This window comes from Carassius gibelio, chromosome A3 (assembly GCF_023724105.1).
Source record: "Carassius gibelio isolate Cgi1373 ecotype wild population from Czech Republic chromosome A3, carGib1.2-hapl.c, whole genome shotgun sequence".
Taxonomy (NCBI): Eukaryota; Metazoa; Chordata; class Actinopteri; order Cypriniformes; family Cyprinidae; genus Carassius; species Carassius gibelio.
The window spans coordinates 32,752,453-32,761,577 of NC_068373.1; positions in this window are offsets into that span (position 1 = coordinate 32,752,453).

A 9,125-nucleotide genomic window follows, 5' to 3' on the forward strand; every position below is an offset into this window, starting at 1 on the left:
AGTTTAAATATAAAATTTTAATGTATAAATATTAAATGATGGCAAAAATGAAATAAGCTCATTGTTAAATATGAAACTAGAGCCGGCAGTAGATGGCAGATGGTCTTAATGAGTGAGTTGAATCAACTGATTCGTTTAAAAGCTGATTAATTTAACTGCAGATGACTACTGTATATCCTGACAGAATCATTTGCTGAGGAACAAAACTCTGCTGATTGTTCTGTTCTCTTTCTGACAGAGCTAAACTGAGTTTTGTGTCTGAATGTTACTCTGTAGTTTGTTGTTTATTGCACGTTTGTGATCATGCAGATATTCAAGGAAAAAAGACTCGTGTTTGTGTGATAACACAAGTGAGAAGTCCTCTCAATAGGCATAGTTATATTATAAAACAGACTCATTAAGTTGCTATTTTTTATTTAAAATCATTTTGATGACATTTCTGCATTTCTTGAGTAATTAAGATGAGAGAGAGTGTTCAACTCTTCAGATGATCACATAATTTGGTGGAACATTAATATAGTAAGAATCATCCTCTTTAAAGAAATGAGGTGTGAACATTTGAGAAATTATCATTATCTTTCTAAATGTGTGCTCTTTGGCTAAAGATTAATGGAGGCGTTTAAAGTACAGATTAGATTCAATACGAGTGTCATTCTTCTATGTGAACTAATCATAAATACCTGTTTAACTGAACAGAGATGACATCACTGACTTCTATGATGAACTGCCTTTAACTATCATTTTGCATTATTGACACACTGTTTTCCAAATGAATGTTGTTCAGTTGCTTTGACGCAATGTATTTTGTTTAAAGCACTATATAAATAAAGGTGACTTGACTTGAGCTGTTTGATAGTGGCCTCCAGTGGATTTTGGGTCAAACATCATCTCCACTGTTTCCTTTGTAATGATGATAAGAAAACGTTTATCACATCACTGAACTATATTCTGAACCTCGTGTTTGTCAGTAAGAACATCTGATGTATCCCATACGTCCCCAAGAAGAGACTGCTTTCATTACACCATCTGTGGTGTACTTTTACTCCGTTATGAGTTTTGGTCTGTGGAACACGCCGGCAGTCTTTCAAAGGATGATGAATCGGGAGGTTTCAGGGTTAGAGGGTTTGCGCTGTTTATTTGGACAACAATCAGGAAAACCAGAGTTCCCCAAAGCGTGTTCACACTCAACAGAATTGAAAATGAATCCAGTTTGAAAGTCTACATCTCTGTTTTCTGTTATGTTTGTGAAGATAACTCCATCTCACCTGCTCTCAGGTACAACATTCAGAGCTTTAACTCCTGTGCCTTTGCTTTCTGGTATTGTTTTATTATTGTGGAAGATCAGCTGATTTTATTGGTTTATTAATTTAGTCAATCAATTGATTTTATCGTGCTGTTTATTCTGCTGATTTTCTGTAGTATCTCGTTTAGTTCAGATGTGGTGGTTTCTGCCCTGATCATTGTGGTTTCATTCTGCATAAAATGATCTTTAAGTTAGTCACAAGTAGGGCTGTAACGTCATGAGATTTTCACGGTATGACAATCGTCTCAGAAAATACCAGGGTTATATGGTTTCACGGTATAGGTATAGAACAAATGTAGGACTAAACATCTCGGCCAGTGTTCAAGATCATTGTGGATAGACAGACTGCATTCACGCTCTGGGTCTGGTTATAAAACGCTTCATGGTCTGCGTATGGATTAATGTTGTGGTCCCAAGTCTTCTGAAATTTTAGGTGTCAGTTATCATCAGATTTGTCTTGTACTTGGCACCTGTTTGAGAGGATGATCATCGCATCCTCTTTCACTGTGGAGTTGTGAACAGGATGATAGTTCCTGCGCCTCCTCTGGCCACGAAAGCTGATCATTTTCTGCTTCTATGTGATTTCAGTGTATATGTGTGCTGTCTCCAAAAGCCACTTGTAAGAGAATTCACTCAACTTTAAGACTCTTTCAACTTTACACAGTTTATTTCTGGTCCTACACACTTGCAGGGTCACACACTTGACCTTATGTTATCAGGCTTTCTTATAACAAACATCGAGGTCCATGATGCTGGTTTGTCTGATTACCTGCCTATTATTTTTGATTGCTCTATTGCTGTTTTAAAGCCGGCCTTCTACATATCTGTCTAGAGTTATAAACTCTTCTTCTAATGTACAGTTTCCAAAGGTATTTTCAGAGATCTCAGCAGCTGTCACAACACAGTATTCTGATGCGGATGCTTTGGTTGATAGTTTTACGTAATAGGATAAAAACTGAAGTTGGTTTTTACTGTGAGTAGTTTCTCTGTGGAGATAGATCAAATCTCTTTTAGTGATCTAGAGACGGTTATTCATGCCTTCGTCTCAATAATGCTTGATTATTGTAATACTTTATATGCTGATGTTTTTTATCTGGTTTTATGGGTTAAGCTGATGATTTAAATTTTAAACTGTATTTTTATCATTGTATTGTTTTACTGTGAATCACCTTGTTCAGCATTACAGTTTTTTACAATCGCTATGATAGTTTTTCCAATACCTTTAACAAGTTTCCTAAACTCTTAACACGGTTAGCACAACATCCGTCTGTGTAGGCTAAACAATTAACACATTTCTTGTTGCTTTGACACTAAATGAATAGAGTAAGATCAATTTAAAATGCTTGATCTTCTTTTACACACAAGCTCAACCAAGACCAAAACTGTGTAATTTTACAGTCAAATTTACAAATGCTTTCACACTGTATTTCAGAACAGATAACATCATGTTCTAAGACTAACTTACAAATAACTTACAAACGTAGAAGATTGGGAAGATTAGATCACATTTATTTATTTACTTTTTATTCTACTGTGGCTTTTTCTGTTCTGTAACTAATCATACTACTTTGTGTAAGAATTTGCAAGTTAGGTTCATAGATGTTTTTATTCAGACTTTAGATTTTGCATACATATCATCAGGGAAAAATACATTTTAAGCTGGTATTAATTTCAGAAGCTCGTATCAGAGACTATATGCTTGTAAGCAATGCAAGTACAATCACAAACTTTGCAAACTCATACTTCAGTAATAATTGTAATAAGCTCTGTAGACCATCACCTGGCTACAGTTTCTTCAGCAGTAATCCCATGTGCCTTCATCATCGGTATAGCACCATTTATTCCTTGAACCATAGTTTGTGCAGGCGGTGGTTATGGTCTCACTGTTCCACAGCGGAGGGCTGCAGTAGTCCCAGCTGTTAGCGGTCCAGCACCAGTAGTATTTGTAGCCATACGTAGCACAGGGGTAATCATCCAAGCAAGTCTTTCCATTATATGTGATGAGTGAGTACCGGGGAGAGCATTCTATCAGCTTTCTTAAAAAAGCCGTGAACCTCAACTTATCTATTATTGTCACCAGAGCAATCATCAGCAAAAATCGTAATTGACTGATCAGTCAAAGGAAAAGTAAAAGGACTTTCTGTCATCAATAAGGTGTTTGTAACAGACAGCGGTCCAGATGTGAGGGGGCACCTTGACCTTTTTACGGTCTTGTGGTATCCATACATTGGGATCAGGTACTGTACACTGTAAAATGCTGAAGTTTCTTAAAAACAAGACTGAGGAAGCATCGAAACGCGAGACTGATTCTGATTATATTAACGTTTCATTCAACATCAAAACAAGTTTAACCGCACACATAAACTCACAGAAAATACATGAGGTAAATGTTCAACTGTTGAGTTTATTCATATGAAAACTATTTTACTCATTCTCAAATCAAAACTCTCCAAACTTGAGCTAAATGATTCATCTTTGTTGAACTGATCGGTTCAATTAATGACTCAGTTGATTCCCTCATTTAGTTATTTACTGCCACCTAATGGCGGATTAGTTTCAGGTTTAATAAGTAGCATTGCATTTTTCCAACATTTATTAATTGTATTTTCAAATTTCATATAATTTTGCACTGTTAATGATTTAATTTGATTGGTGGTACAGTTCTACAATGTAATATTACAATTTATAATTATAAATTATATAATTTATAGTTTGTTTATTCTAAAATATATGCCTTTTTGGGTGTTAATTTTGGTCTCATTTACAGTACATAATGCTTTAAAGAAATCACAAGATTTTTCTCTTTTATCTTGTAGGTGCAAAGAATAGCAGCTGATGTGGAGAAATGTTCGATCCTTCAAGACTCTGAAGCTGATTTTATTAGGTAATATATTAATTATATAAATAATTTGATAAACTTGTATTTTAGATTACATTTTATATTGAAATACTACATTGTAGGTTACATTATTGCTCATATTTATTCATTTCAGGTCCACCCAGTGGCTTTTGACTATTTGAGGGTCAGATGGTTTCAACATTGATGGGAGCAGGCATCTTTTGCACACATTAATTATTTCAAAGGTAACAAGTTTTACTTAAGTAATTTCATTCACGAAAAAGGTTACTTATTCAAAATGAAATGTAGTCATTCATCACTGTTAACTGTTAATGTCGTTCCAAACCCGTAAAAGCTATGTTCATCTTCAGAACACAATTTTAGATATTTCAGATGAGACGCGGGAGGCTTGCGTCTGTCCCACTGACTGCCAAACATTTAACATTTAACTGTCTAAGCCCAGAAAAGTATGAAAAGGATTGTCAGAATAGTCCATCTGCCATCAGTGGTTCAACTGTAATTTTACGAAGCTACAATAATAATTTTTTTTTTATGCAAAGAAAACAAAGAGAACAAAATTATTCAACAAAGCCGTTATTTTTTATTTCGGATACGCTGTTTTCGTTCAAATCAAAGCGTAAATAAACATAGAAAGCGTGTCCATGTGACCCAGGTGACACAGAACAGGCTATGTAGTGTGTGTCCATCAGATACTCTCCAAAAATGGTACTACACTGACACAGAGGAGACTAATTGTTGAATAAATCCTTATTTTAGTTTTCTTTGCATACAAAAAGTATTGTGGTCACTTCATAACGTTACTGTTGAACCACTGATGGACTATTCTGATGATGTCTTTCACACTTTTCTGGGCCTTGACAGTGGTATTTACTGGAGAGTCTATGGGACAGTCACAATCTTCCTGGTTGTTTTTAAAATATCTTAAATCGTGTTCCGAAGACGAAGGAAGCTTTAACGGGTTTGGAACGACATGGAGGTAAGTGATTAATGGCAAGATTTTCATTTTGGGGTGGAGTAACCTTTTAAGTACTGGTAAATGCTGATTGTATTGTATAAGTGGCATTTTGACATTTATTTTATTGAGCTAGTTTAATTCGATACTTAACTTTATCCTGATGCTTCTGCTTGTTACCAGTGCAGATGTTTTCTTGGAATCACAACACTCCCTGGATACAAGACGGACACATGGAGGCAAAACAAGAGGGACAACCCTCATGTGTGTGCTCATCTCATAAAGTTGATGGACTTTCAGTATGTATTTATTAAATTGTCTTTTGCCGGAATATTCTTAATTTAATAGAACATAAGCTCAAACAACAGAATTTGTGATTTAATGTTGATTCCAGCATTTTATTTGAATCCTTTTCTTTAAAACATATATTTCTTTTTTATTTTAAATTTTTTTTTTTTTAAAAATCTACAAATTCTGTTGATTGACCTTCATTTGTATAGAAAGTTAATGTTCTACTCTGAATATGGCTTTTTTTTAACAGTTATTTGTGATGCTATGCTATTTTTATGATAAGATTTAACTGTTGAAAGACTGAAAATTTTATTTTACCAGTAAAAGCCTTGCAATGTCTTTCTGCCAGTTTTAAGAAATACTTATTTGCATCGTCATTGACTTGGTTTTCATTCATTTGTAAATGTATTAAGATAGAGCTTATGATAATGCATTTATATCAGTATTTTATAGTTTACTGTTAAAATTATTCTTACTCTTAAAAAATTATTACAACATCATATTGTATTTACATGATTTTATTGGCAACTTTTGTTGCCAGTTAAATACTGTAATTTAATGAAATTACAAAATATTGCTGTAAAATAAACTACTTGTAAAATTTAATGTTACTGTAAAAAATACTACAAACTACTGTATTTCACATACAGCAATTAACTGTAATTTGCTTTGCAGTAATGTCCTGTAATCCATTTTACAGCAATTAACATCATTTTTACAGGATTTTATTGGCAACTTTTTTTGCCAGTAAAATCCTTTAAATTCTACAGTACATTTTCACAGTGTACCTGTGACAATGAAAGTGGACACGGTTGAAACGCTCTATCATAGGTGCAGCATTGGTCAGTGTGAACGTCGCTGTACGGCCGTAACTGCACTGGAAGCTGCTGGGGTTCAGGTGTCCACGATCATACCCTGTGCCACTGTAGTCACTGCTGATGGCTTGATTTCGTTTATAAAGGTTTTGGCTATTTTGATCCTCAAGGACCATATAATCAATTTGGGTTGTAGATTGGGAAATCTGCAGAAGAAATATTGTGTTATTTGGTCATTTGATGTTTGTATTGCTTTATTGCTTTTATTACTTATTGTCTGACAAGTTGGTCTAATACACATGCTATATCTCTAAAACCATTGGTTTAAACAAGCACTTAAACTGTTTAGTTTTCACCTTTGTCATATTTTAAAATTGTATAACCTGCTTAGCTGGGAAAACATGAAGTTAAAAATTTTTGTTTAGTTTATAAGATTGCATGGTTTAGCTTTTCCTCATCTGGTTGATTTATTAAACTTAAATCTACTGAAAACAGTAAGTAGAGGAGCAGTTAAAGCTGATTGCATAATTCCACATAGAAAACCCTCGTTTTTCATTCAGAGCAACACATCAGTGGAATTCAATACCACAGTCAATGAGAGAATGAACATTATTTAACTCATTAAGCATCATTTTAAGAAATGGCTTCTTCACAACAATATGAACATTAACTTTGTTTCTTTATCTTAATAAGCTGCTTTTCTATTTTTTTTATTACATTTTTCTTTATTTCTTTTAAGTGAAGTGACATTCATCCAAGTATAGTGACCCATATTCAGAATTTGTGCTCTGCATTTATCCCATCCAAAGTGCACACACACAGCAGTGAATACACACACACACGCACACACGCTTTTTTTTGTCCATTTGTATAATTTGTTGTTTAACTGTATTTTAAAGAATTATTTTAAAATCTTGGTTTAACTTATTTCGATTGTTTTTTTCTATTTGGTTTCTTTTTTATCCTCTAGGATTTTTTTTACTAATAACATCTGGCAAAAGGACTACCAATGACATCTAGCCTTTGGGCTAATTTAGGTATAAAATATGACAAGAACTCGGAGTTAAACTGTGTCAGAATAACCTACCACCAATCAGTGCTTAATTTTGTCCTGTCTGTGGTTTAAAAAAGATTAGCATTAGCAATTAAAGAAAAACACTTAAGCAAAGCATGGTCAAATTTGACTGGTAGTCCACTGTATGAAGAATTATGGGGGATAATATGTGTGGTGTTTGAGGCGGACTGCCACCGGACTAATGATCTTGGTGACAGTGAACGGGCCAATAAAATTGGGAGCCAATTTATTTGCGACAGAACGGAGAGGAATGTTCTTGGTGGAAAGCCACACTCTTTCACCCATGACGTATATGGGAGGCCTAGACCGGTGGCGATAGACTTTAGCCTTGGTGCGCGCCCCCACTTAGAGTAGAGTCTCGGTAATAAAATCTAGTGCGATGTGGGACCAGGGTCTCGAAGGGACCGGCAGCAGTTGAAGTAACCCATCAGGGGTTCGATTGGAAGTCTTACCAGTGGCACAAACCGAGTAAGCCAAAACAAAACTGTGAATGTTGCAAGCCATAATTGGCCACCAGAATGGTTTTATTTGACTAAGAATTTAGTACGGTTAACTCCTGGATGACAAGCCACATTAGAGTAATGCCACCACTGGATGACGTTTGACTGTAATCCCTCTGGCACAAATAATCGATTCGGTGGGCACCCGGGTGGAGGCGTTACCCCTTCTAAGGTCGACTTGACCTTCAATTTGACCTCGCATGTGAGTGTGGAGACCACTAATGTCTCAGATAAAATACACTCGGGAGTAGACGGGCGTTTGGAACGGTCAAAAATATGCGACAAAGAATCGGGTTTGATGTTCTTGGAACCCGGGCGGTACGAGAGAGTAAAGTCAAAACGTCCGAAAAAAAGTGCCCACCAAGCCTGCTTGGAGTTCAACCTTTTGGCAGTACTAATATTTTCTAAATTCTTGTGGTCGGTCCATACTATAAAAGGAACCCCCAAGCCTTCTAACCAGTGGCGCCATTCCTCCAATGCCATCTTGACTGGCAACAATTCTCGTTTACCAATATCATAATTGCATTTGGCAGGGGATAACCAATATTCAAAAAACGTGCATGGGTGCACCTTGTCGTCAGAGGGAGAACGTTGGGATAACACCGCACCTACCCCCAACTCCGATGCGTCGACCTCCACCACAAACTGACATGATGGATCAGGGGTGATCAGGATAGGGGCTGAAACGAAGCAGCTGTTCAGTTTGGCAAACACAGCCCCAGCTATGTCTGACCACCTTCACGTAGTTTTGAGGGAGGTCAAGTCGGTCAGAGGTGCGACTAGTTGGCTGAAGTTGCGAATAAAACGCCAGTAGAAGTTGGCGAACCCCAGAAGAATCTGGACTTGGCCACTCTACCACAGCCTTAACCTTCTCGGGATCCATACGTATTCCCTCAGTCGACACAATATTCCCAAGAAACGGAACAGACTGTGCATGAAACGCGCATTTCTCCACCTTGACAAAAAGCCCATTCTCTTGCAATCTCTGAAGCACTCGTCCAACGTGCTGCACGTGTTCCTGGAGAGAAGAGGGAAAAAATCTATATGTCGTCCAGGAAAACATATATGAATTGATCGATCATATCTCGCAGCACTTCGTTGACGAATGCCTGGAAGACCGCTGGGGAATTGGACAGCCCAAAGGGCATGACCAAGTATTCAAAGTGCCCCCTGTGGGTGTTAAAAGCGGTCTTCCATTCATCCACCTCCCTGATACGGACCAAATGATAAGCATTACGTAAGTCCAATTTCGTGAAAATCGACGCTCCCTGCAACCTCTTGAAGGCTGAAGACATCAACGGCAAAGGGTAAGTATTCTTTACCGTGATG